Genomic DNA, 19,385 nt, shown 5'->3' with positions numbered 1-19,385 from the left:
AACATGGTTTAGACACCTGTCAAATAGTACAAATATTCTACCAAGGATGCGACATCACTACAAGAAAAGACATAGATATAGCAGCTGGTGGTTCTATTATGAAGAAAACCGAAACTGATGCTTACAAAATTATTGATAACACTGCTTCCCACTCACATGAGTGGCACCAAGAAAAAGATATCATTAGATCATCTAAAGCAGCTAGAGCCGATTCTAGCCATGACTTAGATTCCATTTCCGCAAAGATAGATGCTGTGGAACGACGAATGGAAAAGATGACTAAAGATATTCACTCAATACGAATTAGTTGTGAGCAGTGTGGAGGACCACATTTGACAAAAGATTGTCTCAGTATTGAATTAACAATGGAACAAAGAGAGAATATTTCATACATAAACCAAAGGCCTGGAAATAATTATCAGAATAATTATCAACCGCCAAGACCTATTTACAATCAAAATCAGAACTATAACCGAAATGTTCCATACAACAACCAACAAGGTCCTAGCAATCAACAAGTATCCAATAATACTTACAACCAGCAAAGACCGAATTTTCAAAACAAACCACCACAACAAACCGATGATAAAAATCCGAATTTAGAAGATATGATGACAAAGCTAGTTGAAACTCAAACGCAGTTTTTCACATCTCAGAAACAAACTAATGAACAAAATGCTCAAGCATTTAGAAATCAACAAGCTTCTATTCAAAATCTGGAACAAGAAGTAAGTAACCTAGCAAGGTTGATAGGTGAAAGAAAACCGGGAAGTCTACCTAGTGATACAAATGCTAACCCACGAAATGAAACAGCTAAAGCTATTACCACAAGAAGTGGTACAACACTTAAACCACCTGAAATACCTGTAACTTCTGATGAAACTATTCCTACTCCACAAGAACCACAACCTGATCAAGATAAGGAAAAAGAACCGGTAGTTGAAAAGGTTAATGAAGATAACACAGTTAAGGATAAACCTTATGTTAAACCATACCAACCACCACTTCCTTACCCGAGTAAAATGAAGAAAGAAAAACTTGAAGCCGAGCAATCCAAATTCTTGGATATGTTTAAACAGATAAATGTAAATCTTCCTTTCATTGATGTGATTTCAGGAATGCCAAGATATGCTAAATTCTTGAAAGATCTAATCACGAATAGAAAGAAAATGGAAGAACTCTCGGCTGTCACTATGAATGCAAATTGTTCAGCAGTGCTGTTGAATAAGATACCAGAAAAACTATCTGATCCAGGAAGTTTCACAATTCCATGTTTTCTGGGTAGTCTTAGTTCAATAGAAGCATTGGCAGACTTAGGTGCTAGTATAAATCTAATGCCGTATTCACTATACGCTAAACTAGACCTTGGAGAATTGAAACCAACAAGAATAAGTATACAACTAGCCGACCGATCAGTAAAATATCCTAGAGGGATAATGGAGAACATGCTAGTTAAAGTTGGTACTTTAGTATTTCCAGTAGATTTTGTTGTTTTGGACATGGAAGAAGATTCTCAAGTTCCTCTCATATTAGGAAGACCATTCTTAAACACGGCTAAAGCAATGATAGACGTGTTCGGTAAGAAACTGACCCTAAGTATAGAGGAAGAGAGTGTTACCTTTTCAGTTGATAGAGCAATGCAACAACCACAATCTGCAGATGATACATGTTATTATATTCAAACTATAGATGCACATGCAGAATTATTAGAAGAATTTCCAGAATTACAAGGAACAGGAGAATGTTCTTTAGGAGAAGGTAATGAACCAATTGATGAAGCTGAAATGTTAGCTACACTTATAGCTAATGGATATGAACCAACAACAGAAGAAATTCAAATGCTAAAAGAAGAAGACAGATATCGATATAAATCATCGATAGAAGAACCTCCGAAATTAGAGTTAAAGCCACTTCCAAACCATTTGGAATACGCTTATTTACATGGTGAATCTGAATTACCTGTAATAATATCGTCTTCTCTTACTGAAAATGAGAAATCACAACTCATTTCTGTGTTGAAAGCTCATAAACCAGCCATTGCATGGAAGATTCATGATATTAAAGGAATAAGTCCTTCGTATTGCACACATAAAATCCTTATGGAAGAAGGTCATAAAACGTATGTGCAACGCCAACGAAGACTAAATCCTAATATGCAAGATGTAGTTAAGAAAGAGATTATTAAACTGCTAGATGCAGGTTTAATTTATCCAATCTCTGATAGTCCATGGGTAAGCCCAGTTCAATGCGTGCCTAAGAAGGGTGGTATGACTGTCATTACAAATGAGAAAAATGAGCTTATTCCTACTAGGACTGTAACAGGATGGCGTGTATGTATTGATTATAGAAAATTAAATGACGCCACCAGAAAAGATCACTTTCCCTTACCTTTCATAGATCAAATGTTGAAAAGATTAGCCGGAAATAGTTACTATTGTTTTCTAGATGGATTTTCCGGATATTTTCAAATTCCAATAGTACCCGAAGACCAAGAGAAAACCACATTCACGTGCCCTTATGGTACTTTTGCTTACAAACGCATGCCATTTGGACTTTGTAACGCCCCTGCAACCTTTCAAAGGTGCATGATGGCGATTTTTCACGACATGATAGAAGAATGCATGGAAGTATTCATGGATGACTTTTCAGTCTTCGGTGATACATTTAAATCATGTCTAGTTAATCTGGAACGAATGCTAATTAGATGCGAAAAATCAAATCTAGTACTTAATTGGGAGAAATGCCATTTCATGGTTAAAGAAGGCATCGTTCTTGGACATAAAATTTCAAAAGAAGGGATTGAAGTGGATAGAGCTAAAGTAGATGTAATTGCTAAACTTCCACATCCCACCAATGTTAGAGGAGTTAGGAGTTTTCTAGGGCATGCCGGTTTTTACCGACGTTTCATAAAAGATTTTTCTAAAATTGCCACTCCTATGAATAAACTCCTAGAAAAGGATGCGCCATTCATCTTTTCAGATGAGTGTATCAAATCTTTTAATATTCTTAAAGAGAAACTCACTAATGCACCGATCATGATAACACCAAATTGGAATCTACCATTTGAACTAATGTGCGATGCAAGTGATTTTGCAATGGGAGCCGTTTTAGGACAAAGGATTGAAAAACGATTTCAACCTATATATTATGCTAGTAAGACATTACAAGGAGCACAAACGAACTATACAACTACTGAAAAAGAACTCCTTGCTATTGTCTTTGCTTTTGACAAATTTCGATCATATCTCGTTCTAGCAAAAACGGTGGTCTATACCGACCATTCTGCTCTTAGATACCTATTTTCAAAACAAGATGCTAAACCAAGATTAATCCGTTGGATCTTACTCTTACAAGAGTTTGATATTGAAATCCGAGATAAAAGAGGAGCAGAAAATCTCGCCGCTGATCATCTTTCTCGTCTTGAAAATCCCGAATTAGAAGTTCTAAATGAATCGGCCATACAAGACAACTTTCCTGATGAATATCTATTGAAGATAGATTATAAAGAAATCCCATGGTTTGCAGACTATGCAAACTACTTAGTTTGTGGATTCCTTGAAAAAGGATTATCGTACCAAAGACGAAAGAAATTCTTCAGTGATATAAAACACTATTTCTGGGAAGATCCACATTTGTTTAAAAGTTGTCTCGATGGAATAATACGCCGATGTGTATTTGGAGATGAAGCTAGTAAAATTTTAAACCATTGTCACACAGGACCAACAGGAGGGCATTATGGGCCTCAACTAACAGCAAGAAAAGTTTATGAAGCTGGATTCTATTGGCCTACAATTTACAAAGACGCACACCTTCTTTGCAAATCCTGTGATGCATGTCAAAGGGCCGGAAAAATAAGTCAACGTGATGAAATGCCGCAAAATGTCATCCAAGTATGTGAAGTATTTGACATTTGGGGTATTGACTTTATGGGTCCATTTCCAAAATCTCATAATAATTTATATATACTCGTAGCCATTGATTATGTATCTAAATGGGCGGAAGCACAAGCTCTCCCAACTAACGATGCACGAGTTGTAGTCAACTTTTTAAAACGTCTTTTTGCAAGGTTTGGAACACCGAAAGCTTTAATAAGTGATCGGGGTACTCATTTCTGTAATAATCAACTTGAGAAAGTTCTTAAAAGATATGGAGTAACTCATAAAATCTCCACCGCATATCATCCACAAACAAGTGGACAAGTTGAAAATACCAACCGAGCTTTAAAACGTATTCTAGAGAAAACCGTAGGATCAAATCCGAAGGAATGGTCCATTAAATTGGAAGATGCACTCTGGGCTTTTAGAACAGCCTACAAAACTCCAATTGGAACCACACCTTTTAGACTTGTTTATGGAAAAGCATGTCATCTTCCAGTAGAAATTGAACACAAAGCATTTTGGGCTTTGAAGACATGTAATCTTGATTTACATGAAGCCGGACGTCTACGATTAAGTCAACTAAACGAATTAGAAGAATTAAGACATGAAGCATACGAAAATTCGTTAATCTATAAAGAAAGAACGAAGAAATGGCATGATAAAAGAATCAGAAGTTCAAAAGAATTTAAAGAAGGAGACAGAGTTCTTCTTTTCAATTCACGATTCAAGCTATTTCCTGGAAAATTGAAATCAAGATGGTCTGGACCATTCATAGTCAAAAGAGTTTTCCCATACGGAACGATAGAATTGATAAATTCAAATGGGATTGAATTTAAAGTTAATGGTCACAGAGTTAAACATTACATATATGGTCCGATGGAAGTCGACAACGAAGTTAATCACAATTTCGACACCACAGCTAACTAAGTGTGGGGAGAATCAAGTCTTTAAAGGATAATATGTATTTCTGTTAGAGTTAGATGTCTGTTTTCGTGTAGTTCTCGAAAATGGAACACGTATGGTCTTTCCCTAGCGGACCCTAAAGAACTAGTCTTCTCCCCCCATTCTGAATTTTTTTTTTTTTTAGGTTTTTACGAAATGAAGACTGCCTGTGAACTAAACCATGGTCTAATGTTACACGCTTTGATCACTAAACGTAATAATGACATACTACCGAGCGAATTAGTATCAGTAATCAGAGAAAGAATGGACGGAGTTAGAAAAGAATCTAGATGCGAAGATAATAAGTTACAATTTGGTAAAGGAAAATCAAAATCCGCAGCGAAAAGAAGAGCACGACACCTAGAACGATGTCACAAATGCGGAAAATGGTCACATGGAGGTAAATGTTCAAATAATCAAACCTATTCAAATACCGAATTTGTTACTTTATGCAGAGACGGACCGTTCATATGTTTAGAAGAAAAGACACTGAATGCTCGAGGTTACGCCTATGTAGCCATGGAAAATCAATTAAACCGACTATCTTATGAACGGAATAGATCATATAACTAAGAAATCTATTTCACAGGTATGTCTGTACAGTTTTTATTTTTATTTTTATTTTTAACCTTTTGATAATAAACGCTAATTTGTTCGCTAAAAAGTATTAAATTGGTATTAAATAAAATTAGGTTTGGCGACCGAAATTATTGATATCATTCAAAAATTTATTACATCACTGCGAAATTTAACGTTTATTCTTAAGGTATAAATATCTTTAATCAATCAACCCAAAATATTTCAAAAATTCGTCATGAGTTAAATTAGGTCTTGGAACCGAAATTACTTTACCGAAAAGAGGGGCGCATATTTTTGATAATATTTGATTGATTAAAGTGGGATAAAAAGACAAAAAGATTTTTAATTTTATTTTTACCATGTTTTTAAAATTAATATTTAAATCTTAAATTAATATTGTAAACTTTGTAAAAACAATATATTTAAAATTGTAAATATTTGAAAAATTAATATAAGTTTGGTATGAATTTATAATATGAATTTTTAAATTAAGTTTGGTGTGAATTTTTAATTTTTAAAATATGAAATTTTAATTTTATGCATTTCAAATTTTAAGTTTGGTGTGAATTTTTAATTATTAATTTTTAATTTTGAATTTTATATTTAAGTTGTGTGAATTTAAAAACAAAAATTTACTTTATGTCATTAAGTTAAGAATATGATTTTTAAAATTCGTCGTAAGTTGAAGACTAGGTCTTTGAACCGAAATTGCTTTACCCGAGGGAGGGACGAGAACTTTTATTATCATTATTTTTAATCTTATTGAATTAGAGTATGCCAAAAACATTGAAAAAACCCAAAAATCTTAGCTTTTAAAACAATCGCTACAAAAAGACAAATTTTAAAATTTTGTCGAAGGACGGACTAGGACATCGATCCGAAACGACCTCGTCCTAAATAACAAGGGAAACAAAATTTTAAAATTAATTACTAAATTGTTTTAATAAGTTAATGATTATATAAAAAAAAAAAAAAAAAAAAAGAGCAAACTCCGCGAGTCGCGGAGTTTGGAGGGTAAATCCCCGCGACTCGCGGAGGGATAAAAACCCAGAAAAAAAAATAAAAGAGCTGCACGATCAGTACACTCCACCACACAAAAACAACTCGAATTCTGCTGCGAAAAACCACCCAAAAACACCCCAAAAATCCCAATTTTTAACCGTTAATCACCAAATTTTTTGCTAAAATCATGTTGAGAAGGATGCTATCTAAGAATTACTCAAGAAAAACGGTAAATTTCTACACCTAAACACCATTTAATTCGAAATTAAGTGTTCTTGAGCTATTTTTTCCCCAATTTGATTTTGATGCTTTTTAGTGTAATTAGGCTAAAATTGTTTATGTATTATGCTTGTATAACCTAGATTGATGCTGTTTAACATGATTAGAAGCCTTAAACTTCAAATTTTGAATAATCTAGGGTTTGTGTTCTTGAGCAAATTTGGGGCTTTTTGATATAAACAGGTTATGGCCGATTTTTGTCATGAATTGTTGCTAAATTGAGTAGTGTAACATGTCTAGGTAGTTAAATGATCCAAACTTTGAGCCTAAACATGATTTTGAAAATTAAAGTGGACTTTTTCAAGTCTAAAATTCATGAACTTGATTTTTGAAAGATAATGCCATTTGAGACTTGTTTGATTGTTAGTAATGATTATTTTGACATGTTATTTGAGTTGAATGCTTATGAACTTGACGAACATTTTCGTATATGCTTATTTGAAAAAGTGTAGATTTGATAAAAATGTGAAAATGAGCTTAAGTTTGATATAAATTGATAATGTCATTGTAATTATTTTGATTGATGATTTTGCTGACACTAATGCATATTTGGATGCACAAAATTTGTGTTTGATGTGTTTTGCAGAATGAAAGGGGTGAATCTTCATCCCAAGCCCGCAATGCTCCTGCTGAGAATTTGGAACAACAGGAGGTGGATAACTACTACAAGCAGGATGTACCTCATCCAGTCATGACCTTTTCCGATATGCATTTGGAAGAGTTGCACCCGAACCTGAGATTTGACAGACTTTGGATAGATTATCCAAAATATCAACGGGGTTTGCATACTCTTCATTCCAAGGTTGTTGAGGTACCGAGGGTCATAGAATGGGGACCCTTAGAAGCTGTAGAATTGGCCGGGCCAATTAGGGAATTACTTGTACAGAGGTATGGTAATTCTTCTTTTAATGACTGGATATGTTTATTCACCATACGCAGACCTGTATATAAAGTATGGTGTGAAGAGTTGTTATGTAGTATAGAGTTGAATGATCGGGTAGCTAGTTTAACCGATCGTTCTTTTATTAGATTTTTGTTAGGCGGTTCGATGCGCCACATGTCTTTACTGGACATGGCTCAGGCTTTACGTATATATACGCCTGAGGAGTTAGCGTCTGCCGATTGTAGAGGATTGATACTAAACGGTAGAAAGATAGATGAGAATTTTGATACACACGGTGTGTGGAGTCAAATGACAAGCCATCACCGTTTCAAAGGGGGAAACTACTCTTATTTGGATATAGATAGGGCCGAATTAAGAGTGATACATAGGTTTTTAGCTAATTCGATTACACAAAGGGGTAAGAACAAAGAAAAAGTAAATGAACAAGATTTGTTTTACCATATGTGTATTCGAGACCCACAAAGCGCTGTAAGTATACCATATTGTGTGGGTTATTATTTATCAGCTATGGTTCGGGGGATGCGACCACATAGCATAATAGGAGGTGGTATTTTTATTACTTTGATTGGTGAATATCTCGGTGTGGACATAAGTCGGGGGGGATTATTACTAGAAGAGCCGGAACCCCGCGACACTATAGGTTTAAATGTATACCATGGTGCGAAAGTTTTGAAGAGGCGAAATAACGCCGCAGTACGATACCATGGTAGACATCCACAGGTGGAGAGAAACCAGCAGCAAGGTAATGTAGGAGGGGGGAATGAGATGCAAGAAATGCATAGGTTTATAGCTTCTCAGGAATACGAAAATGCTAGACAGAGAGCATTTGAAGATTGGCAAGTTCATCAGAACCAGATCATAGCTCATTGCCAACACATAGGTAGAAACTATATTCCTACACCGAAACCCGTCTTCCCTCCTTGGTCTATAGAGATGCAGCCACCATATCCTACGTATGACCCTGCCGAAGCATTCTATAGCACTTATGGTTATGCCTGGAACCCCTATTGGTACCAATATCATCCTTAGTTTACTTATTTTTATTTTTTTTTATTTTGTAATTTGTAATTATTGATACATTTAATATTTTTGTTAATATTGTAATCATTTTTATAATTATCTAACTTTTATTCTTAGATTTTAATAATTTTTGAACGTGGGGTAATATACCAAACTTCAAAAATATGTATATATGTTTGCAGTTTATCTTATGTACACAACAGGGTAAAACAACGCATTTTCAAAGACTGGCATTAAGTTCAGCAAAAGCAACTAATTTTGACGACAAGATGCAAAATATATGTGAAATAACAACAAGACGGAATGAACAAATGATGTGCACCATTTATCATTCAGCAAACAAACGCCAATTTATTTGGAAACTTTGGTAAAAATTTAATCATTTTCACACAAATCACCCTCAATAATTTAAATTGTTACTGATTTCTTGCAAATGAGGGCATTGCAAGATCTTAAGTGTGGGAAGGGATTAAATTCTTTCGGATTTTAAAATTTTTATATTAAACACTTGGTTACCATTAAAAATACTAGTAAAGCAGTAGTTGTATTAGAATCTAGTGCTCTCTGATAAAAAAGAACAGCCATAGTCTTATATACTGACTACCCAATTCTAGTAAAATTTTTCAAAATTTTCAATTAAATGAATTCAAAATCATGTTTATACATATTTATGAACGATAAAACTAGGTTTTAACACCGAAATTATTGTTACCTCGGAAAGGACATAAATTGAGAAACAAACTAAAATGTTAAAATTCATTTAAATTGGAATAGAGGACGATAAAAAGGAAAATAAAAGCCAAGTGTGGGAAAATTTACCAAGTTATTTTAAACATATGTCACATATATCTGTAACAAATAACTGAAAATACTTTTGCTTTGAACTAAACTAAACTGTTTTACCCGATGAAAGAAAAGAAAATATGGATCTACACGATGAATCAATTCCATCATTAGAAGGAAGTAAAGTCTTCCGAAAAAGACACGCGCTTCTTGATTTAGGTCATGAAGTTGTCATCCAGACCAGCTGTAGGTTGACGAAAAATCTAGAAAAGTTATCACTAAAATCGGCTGGAAATCCACGGACCTCAGCATCAAACAGGGTCGCCAAGTGGTCAGATTTATCCTAACCATGAGAAGGATTTATCTCGTACAATGGGGGGGCACCGTGCAAATTAGCTTGATAAGACTAATGAATCAGATCCCCAGAAAGGATAATCTCCTTAAAAGATTAAAAATCAGCTTTTAAGCCTGATATTACTCAATCCTTGAGATTGACCTTAAAGATTGAGAATTACAAACTCATGGAATTCGATGATATCTAAACTCGAGCTTGAACGAGAAAATATTTTGATCAAAAATACAAACTGATTTGTTTTCTGAAAACCCATTTTCAATGCGTTCATTACCATTGAACGTAAAATCCTAGGAATTCACCTAGAATTCATTAGGTCACCTGAACTAAATCGGGTGTCAACCGTAAGAACGGTGGTTGCATAGCATGGTCAAAGACAGGACCTTGTGTCAAACAGACAAATTATAAGGGTGAGCTTTACTATTGCTCCTACCAAGGATAGTAATTGCGTCCGACACGTTATAGACCATAATCAAAAGCATGTCACGGGACATTGCCTTAACAGTTGCTTGTTCAACGCTTTCCTTTACAACCGGACGGTAGTTTACCGAAAGGTAATATACGGGACAAGTAAACTGGACGTGTTGCTTTCCAAATACAAGGTTAGCAAGTGGGTGACACAAAACCGCAAGTTTTGAGCTAAAATTTTCAAATCTGAAACCCACCAAACCCACAAAAATATTTTGCAAACACCGGTAAAGGGTTATTCCGGAAAACTTATCTAGGGTAAAAACTAGATTTCAAAAGATCAAATGTTTTCATAAAGATCCAATTTCCTTAATGGATCTAAATTTTTATAGTCATGTGGGACTGTAAACCATATCGTTACTACCATTGTTTATACCGCCGTATAGAAATCACTGATGTACAAAGTGTGAAGAATAAAGAAGTGATTCTAGTATTTCAAGACAATATTGCTTGAGGACAAGCAACGCTCAAGTGTGGGAATATTTGATAATGCTAAAAACGAACATATATTTCATAGCATTATTCCTCAAGAAAGACAAGCTTTTAGTTGCAATTGTTCTATTTACAAGTGATATTCGTTTAAATAATAAAAGGTGAAGACAAAAGACAGATTCGACGAATTGAAGACGCAAACGACCAAAAAGCTCAAAAGTACAAAAGACAATCAAAAAGGTTCCAATTATTGATAAGAAACGTCTCGAAATTACAAAAGTACAAGATTCAAAACGCAAAGTACAAGATATTAAATTGTACGCAAGGACGTTCGAAAATCCGGAACCGGGACCAGAGTCAACTCTTAACGCTCGACGCAACGGACTAAAAATTACAAGTTAACTATGTATATAAATATAATATAATATATAATTAATTATATTAATTATATATATATTATATTTATATATAAAAAACCGTCGGCAGAGAAAACTCCAAGGACTGAGCTGTAAATACTATCTCCGCGACTCGCGGAGTTTGAAGGGGATTTTGCCGCGAGTCGCGGAGCCCCAAAATTCTACTCTGGCTATAAAGCAAACCGAATTCTGATCAAATTTCATATTCTATTTCTATCTCTCTCTCAATATATACGATATATATATATATTTATATTTTAATTTTAATTTTAATTATAATTCTAATAATAAGGGTATGTTAGCGAATGTTGTAAGGGTGTAAGTCGAAATTCTGTCCGTGTAACGCTACGCTATTTTTAATCATTGTAAGTTATGTTCAACCTTTTTACATTAATGTCTCGTAGCTAAGTTATTATTATGCTTATTTAAAACGAAGTAATCATGATGTTGGGCTAATTACTAAAATTGGGTAATTGGGCTTTGTACCATAATTGGGGTTTGGACAAAAGAACGACACTTGTGGAAATTAGACTATGGGCTATTAATGGGCTTTATATTTGTTTAACTAAATGAAAGTTTGTTAATGTTAATATAAAGATTTACAATTGGGCGTCCCTATAAATTACCATATACACTCGATCGGACACGATGGGCGGGGTATTTATATTTACGAATAATCGTTCATTTAACCGGACACGGGAATGGATTAATAGCCACTAGAATAATTAAAACAGGGGTGAAATTACATTCAAGGGTAATTGGTGTAATTGTTAACAAAGTAGTAAAACCTTGGTTTACACGCAGTCGATAACCTGGTGTATTCATTAAACAAAGTATTAAAACCTTGTTACAATTCGAATCCCCAATTAGTTGGAATATTTAACTTCGGGTATAATAATAATTTGACAAGGACACTTGCAATTTATATTTATGACTGATGGACTGTTATGGACAAAAACCAGACGGACATATTAAATAATCCAGGACAAAGGACAATTAACCCATGGGCATAAAACTAAAATCAACACGTCAAACATCATGATTACGGAAGTTTAAATAAGCATAATTCTTTTATTTCATATTTAATTTCCTTTATTTTATATTTAATTGCACTTCTAATTATCGCACTTTTATTTATTGTTATTTAATCGCACTTTTAATTATCGTACTTTTTAATTATCGCAATTTTATTTTATCGCACTTTTATTATTTGCAATTTCATTAACGTTATTTACTTTACGCTTTAATTTAAGTCTTGTATTTATTTTATATTTTACATTAGGTTTTAACTGCGACTAAAGTCTTAAAATCGACAAACCGGTCATTAAACGGTAAAAACCCCCCTTTATAATAATAATATTACTTATATATATATTTGTATTTTTATAAAAGTAAACTAATATAGCGTTAAGCTTTGTTTAAAGATTTCCCTGTGGAACGAACCGGACTTACTAAAAACTACACTACTGTACGATTAGGTACACTGCCTATAAGTGTTGTAGCAAGGTTTAAGTATATCCATTCTATAAATAAATAAATATCTTGTGTAAAATTGTATCGTATTTAATAGTTTTTCCTAGTAAAATATAAACTATTTTATATACTACCCCGCTGCACACCACCTGGACGTTGGGAGATATAAATTTGAGAGAAAAACAACTCTATTACTCACAAGAATAGATTTACAGAGTATTACAAAACTCTTACAAAAAAAACTCTCAAGCTCACACACACTCTCTAGGTTGTGATTACACTTCTCTGAATGATTTTGGGATAATTTACAACTGAGGTTTGCACCTCTATTTATAGTAAAAATTCTATGGCGGTGGAATGGTGTGAACGGAGAAGGTTGGCGGAAGTTGGCAGCCGTCATCGTGTTCAAGTTTGCTACTTCCGTATGAGTTGTTCAAAGCTGGAAACGTTGAACATCTAGATGGCAGCTGGAACAGAGCCATCTAGATGACGGCTGGAAACCACTGGAAACCACTGGAAACCATCAATTCTCCCCCTCCAGCCGAATCCACGAACATTCCAGTTATGTCTCTGCATAACTTCAACTTTTCTCGAGTCACCACCTTTGTTAACATATCCGCATGATTCTCCTTTGTATGGATCTTCACTAGTCTCAACAGTTGTCGATCAATTACCTCGCGTATCCAATGATAGCGAATATCAATATGTTTTGTACGGGAATGGTACATGGAGTTCTTGCTCAAATCTAGAGCACTCTGACTGTCACAATGTACCTTGTACTCCTTTTGCTTGATTCCAAATTCTTGGAGATAACGCTTTAATCACAACATTTCTTTTCCAGCTTCTGCGGCAGCAATATACTCTGCTTCAGTTGTGGATAATGCAACACACCTCTGTAGTCTTGACTGCCATGAAACAGCTCCCCCTGCAAAAGTGTAAATGAATCCTGAAGTAGATTTCCTACTATCAAGATCTCCGGCCATATCCGCATCTGTATAGCCTTCCAAGATTGGATCAGCTCCCCCGTAACAAAGACATAGATTCTTTGTACCTTTAAGATATCTGAGAATCCATTTTACCGCCTCCCAATGCTCTTTCCCGGGGTTCGAGAGAAAACGACTCACTGTTCCCACTGCGTGAGCAATATCGGGCCTTGTACACACCATTGCATACATCAAACTTCCAACTGCTGAAGAATATGGTACTGAAGACATCTCCCCGATCTCTTCCTTGGATGAGAGACAAGAACTCTTGCTTAACTTGAAATGGTTAGCTAATGGAATGCTAACAGGTTTGGCATTGTTCATATTGAAACGTGAAAGCACTCGTTCAATATATTTCTCCTGAGATAGCCATAACCTTTTATTCTTCCTATCTCGGGTTATCTGCATTCCCAAAATCTGTTGAGCCTGTCCTAAGTCTTTCATGTCAAAAGACTTAGAGAGTTCCTTCTTCAGCTGGTTGATCTTCGTTGCGTCTTTCCCTACGATCAAAATATCGTCTACATATAGTAGAAAAGCAACGAAATCTCCTTCAAAAAACTTCTGAATGTAGACACACTTATCTGCTGCAGTTTTCTTGTACCCGTGACTCACCATGCACGAGTCAAACTTCTTGTACCACTGCCTAGGTGCCTGCTTTAAACCGTACAAACTTTTCTTCAGCTTGCTTACGAGATTATCTCCTGAAACCTCAAAACCTTCTGGCTGCTCCATGTAAATTTCTTCATGTAAATCTCCATGAAGAAAAGCTGTCTTTACATCCATCTGTTCAAGCTCCAAGTTCATACTTGCGACCAATCCAAGTATGACTCTAATTGAAGTCATCTTGACTACTGGTGAAAATATCTCGTCAAAATCAATCCCTTTCTTCTGTTGGAATCCTTTGACTACAAGTCGTGCTTTGTATTTCACCACTTTTTCACTACCATCCTTTTTCAGCTTGAACACCCATTTATTTTTCAGTGCCTTCTTCCCGCGTGGAAGTTCTACAATCTCATAAGTTTGATTTTTCTGCAGAGAATCCATCTCATCCTGCATTGCGAGCAACCATTTTTCTTTATCCTTATGAGTTACTGCTTCATGAAAACTCTCCGGTACTCCATCTTCAGTAAGTAGAAGGTACTCGGATTCTGGATATCTACTCGATGGAATCCGACCTCGTTCAGATCTACGAACTTCTGGAACATTCTGAGGAGATCCACCATCATCTTGACCTTGTGATGGTGCTGGAACATCTGGCAGATGGGGTTGTGGCTCCCCCTGCTCAGCACCGTCATTTTCCTCATTATCTTCTACTTCTGGCATTTCTTCTTGCACTGAAAATTCATTTCTCATGAATGATTCCGTTGTTGCCTCTGGCACCTGAGCAGCAACATTTGACTTCTGAGATATTGTGGGTTTTTCAATATCTTCTATTGTCTGGCTTTCATGGAACACCACGTCCCTACTTCTGATCACCTTTTTCTCCTTTGGATCCCATAATCTGTATCCAAATTCTTCATCTCCATAGCCTATGAATATGCATGGAGGGGTCCTTGCATCCAGCTTCTGCCTGAGCTCCTTGGATACATGTGCGTACGCCAAACATCCAAATACTCTTAAGTGAGAGTATGATGGATCCTTTCCAGACCAAAGTTTCTCCGGAACTTCAAAATTCAGTGGTACTGATGGAGATCGGTTGATCAAATAACAAGCGGCTCTGACTGCTTCTCCCCAGAATGGCTTTGGCAGCTTAGCCATACTGAGCATGCTCCGAACACGTTCCATGATTGTTCGGTTCATTCTTTCTGCTATACCATTATGTTGAGGGGTACGTGGGACCGTCTTCTCATGTCGGATGCCATTTGATCTGCAATAGGCATCGAACTGCCTGGAAGAGTATTCACCGCCGTTGTCGGATCGAAGACACTTTAACTTCTTTCCTGTCTCACGTTCTACCATGACATGGAACTGTTTGAAGTAATCGAACACCTGGTCCTTCGTCCGTAAGAAATATACCCACACCTTTCGAGAAGTATCATCGATAAACGTCAGAAAGTATCGATTGCCGCCAATTGATTCAACCTCCAAGGGACCGCAAACATCAGAGTGTACCAGACTGAGTAACTCTGATTTTTTCGTTGAAGAGGAATTAAACGAGACTCTATGCTGCTTACCAAACAGACAATGATTGCAAGAATCTAGTGCAACATCCTTGTCTACATTGATAAGCTCCTTCTTTATTAGGGTAGACAACCCTTTCTCACTCATGTGACCGAGTCTTTGGTGCCATAAATTTTGTGAAGCCTCCTTTTCTGCAACATTAATACTGTCTGTGCAGATCTTCACATGAGTCTTGTACAGTGTGCCACAAATGTGTCCTCGAGCGACTATCATAGCGCCTCTTGACAATTTCCATGTGCCTTTAATGAAATGACTATCATAGCCCTGTTTGTCGAGAGCTATCCCAGAAAGTAAATTCAGCCGAAGATCTGGCACATGGCGGACATCCTTCAGAGTGATTGTGCTCCCGGAACTTGTCTTTATTCTGACATCTCCAATTCCGACAATCTCAGCGGAACTGGAATTTCCCATCTTCACAACTCCAAAGTCACCAGCTTTGTATGTTGTGAAGTATTCCTTGTATGGAGTCACGTGGTAGGAAGCTGCAGTATCTACCACCCATTCTGTTTCTTCTCGTGAGACGTGAAGGCATGTCTCATCATGGGTTGAACAATAAGCTACATCACCAGAGATAGTCACTAATGTTTCTCCACCCTTATTCTTCGGCTGTGAACTGCTTTGACCTTGTTCCTCTTTTAATCTATAGCAGTTCTTCTTCATATGTCCCTCTAATCCACAATGATGGCATTTATATGTTGGTTTTCTGCCATCAGCTGACCTGCCCCTGCTCTTGCTTCTGCCTCTCCATTTATTTTTGCTACTCATTCGCTGTCTCCCCCGATTCTCTGTGACAAAGGCATGGGTCTGATCTGTGCCCATGTCTTTTCTCCTCGCCTCTTCACTGAATAGGGCATCCTTGACCATTGACATGGTAAGTTTGCCATTCGGGGCTGAGTTGCTGAGTGTTACTACCAGCGTTTCCCAACTATCGGGAAGGGAACTAAGTAGCAGTAGCGCCTGAACTTCATCGCCAAGCGACATCTCTACAGACGATAACTGGTTGACCAAGTTGTGGAACTCACTGGTATGCTCGGCAACTGAAGTTCCACTTTTGAGCTTTATGTTGACTAAACGCCTCATCAGCAGGGCTTTATTCCGAGCAGTCTTGGCCTGATACATGTCCTCCAACTTTTTTCAGAGGACATATGCGCCTGTCTCTTGTGCAACATGGTGGAAGACACTATGATCAATCCATTGACGGATCTGACCAATAGTTTTTCGGTTTGATTTCTTCCACTCTTTCTCTTTGGCAGAATCAGGGTTTATACCCTTCAATTCAATAGGATCGAACAAATCCTTACAGCTGAGGAGATCTTCCATCCGAGGTTTCCACAGCGTGTAGTTTGTGGCTGTGAGCATAATCATAGCTCCGGAAGATGATGTTGACTCTTCTGTGGACATTATCACCTTAAAAATAATTTTTCAACACAAACGGGGTTGAATTGTAGAAAACAGAGATCACCGTTACGTCCGGAATAGTTGAAAATGGTGGAATAGACACTTCGCGGCTTAAATTCCACTTACGGGGTAAAATTATAATTTTTATAAACTTCAGGGACCAAAAAAATGAAATTCTGAAAATTTCAGGGACCAAATTGTAAAATTTCAGAATTACTACAGTACCGCTACAGTACCGCTACAGTACTGCTACAGTGACCTGCTGCAGTGCCGCCAGCTGCTACAGTGAATTGCTACAGTGATCGTCTTCTCCGGCGAAAATTCCGGCACCGGTCGTCTTCTCCGGCGAGATTCCGGCGAGTTGACCAAACTTTGACCGCGTTTTCTGGGCTCGTTATAACTCCGTTTAAGTCGCCGTTTTTTGCGTTGGACTCGGTTCGACGAGACGAATCCTATGGTACACTCAAAATTGAATTTTGAGAAAACTTCCGAAAACCCAAAAACTCAACCAACGTCTCTAACCAAGCTCTTGATAACACTTGTTAGGAAGAGGGGATCGCCTGGACGTTGGGAGATATAAATTTGAGAGAAAAACAACTCTATTACTCACAAGAATAGATTTACAGAGTATTACAAAACTCTTACAAAAAAAACTCTCAAGCTCACACACTCTCTAGGTTGTGATTACACTTCTCTGAATGATTTTGGGATAATTTACAACTGAGGTTTGCACCTCTATTTATAGTAAAAATTCTATGGCGTTGGAATGGTGTGAACGGAGAAGGTTGGCGGAAGTTGGCGGCCGTCATCGTGTTCAAGTTTGCTACTTCCGTATGAGTTGTTCAAAGCTGGAAACGTTGAACATCTAGATGGCAGCTGGAACAGAGCCATCTAGATGACGGCTGGAAACCACTGGAAACCATCAGATGGGCCCCTCCAACAGACATGGGAAGATATCATTCGCTCACACACACGTCCTGACATATCATTCGCTGTTGGAATGGTCAGCAGGTACATATAGAAGGAAATAACCTGCAGCTTGATTTCATTCCCAGTGACCTCCAAACTGCTGACATACTCACAAAGGCTGGCTCTACCAGTGATGAAGTTTTGAAATTCTAATAAACACAATCTAATCAGTCTCTGATTTTCATGGATTTTGAATGTAAATAAGGACGTTAGATATGTTAGAGATATTCTAGTAATTTTGTTCCACAAATAAAGCTGTAGTTTCCATCCAGCCTATAAATACAGGCCCTTCCCTGTATTTAGTTCTGATCATCAAAAAGAAAAATAAAACACATATCGATTTCTTTTACTTTAACATTCAATTCTTTTTATAAATCAATGTGTGTTCGACTACTGGCACAATTACCTTCTTTAGAAATTATGACTGCTGGTGCTGGAACAACTTAATGCTGGTAACTCTGTTCACTAGAGATTTTGTGTGGATGCGTCTCTAGTGTACTTATTTAAATGCATTGATTGAATATGTACATATTGTTGTAAATGGCGGCCGTCTTGGCTGACTAACTCACCCGGTTTCGCCCAAAAATGTTTAATTAGTCGGTCAACCTTAGTCAAAGTCGTTAGGCATCTGTTGAGTCGGTCAAAGTTGGTCAAAGTTAGATCAAATTTTAATATTTTTTATACTCGTATTTTGTGTCCTATAATATGGTTTAAATATTTATATGTAATTTAGATATTACTAAAAGTCAGCGGTTGTCAAACCCTGACTAAACCGACTAGTCGTTTCAAAATAATGATAGACTCGTCTCCGTCTCGCAAATTGTCCAACCTAGTGTATTGTGTACCAAGTGTTAAAAGAAGATACATGTCTCCTTGCTTCACGTTTTCATTGTGCTCGCCATCAAGATTCTCTATATTTTGTCTGACAGTCTCATTGAGTGTAACCGTCATGTGTTAACAGGTTGCAGGAGAGCATGTTCCTAACACTGCTGATAATGGTGAGGCAGCAAATAACGACAAACTTGATTGAAGTTAAAATCTTTGCTCAATAATAGTAGTGTATCTTACCTATCTATTCCTGTAACTTTTTTTTTTTTTTTTTATCCTTTTTTTTCTTGGGGAAATTGGTCTTATACAGAATTTAACTTTGACATATTTGCCAATCCATCGGAAACATTAGTACCTGAAACTCACTTTTCTTATTTTGTTTGCCATATTTTCATATTATTTCTTGGTCGAAAAAATGAGATCACATACACGCGATCGTGATCTAAAAGACATGATAAAGCATTGAAATTTTTTGGCATGTAAGAACACATGCATATG

At 36.5% G+C, this 19,385-nt stretch overlaps 1 long non-coding RNA gene across 1 annotated transcript in view; it reads left to right on the top strand.

Annotated features, from left to right (window-relative positions):
• Positions 1-19,155, top strand: part of LOC139899569 (uncharacterized) — a 34,002-nt gene extending 14,847 nt beyond the window's left edge. Inside the window, exon 3 of the long non-coding RNA XR_011777585.1 lies at positions 19,021-19,155. This is a non-coding gene — a long non-coding RNA (uncharacterized lncRNA). The remainder of the gene's footprint in view (positions 1-19,020) is intronic.
• Positions 19,156-19,385: the final 230 nt, after the last annotated feature.

This window comes from Rutidosis leptorrhynchoides, chromosome 3 (genome assembly GCF_046630445.1).
Source record: "Rutidosis leptorrhynchoides isolate AG116_Rl617_1_P2 chromosome 3, CSIRO_AGI_Rlap_v1, whole genome shotgun sequence".
NCBI classification, from domain to species: domain Eukaryota; kingdom Viridiplantae; phylum Streptophyta; class Magnoliopsida; order Asterales; family Asteraceae; genus Rutidosis; species Rutidosis leptorrhynchoides.
This window is presented reverse-complemented; position numbering and strand designations above follow the sequence as displayed.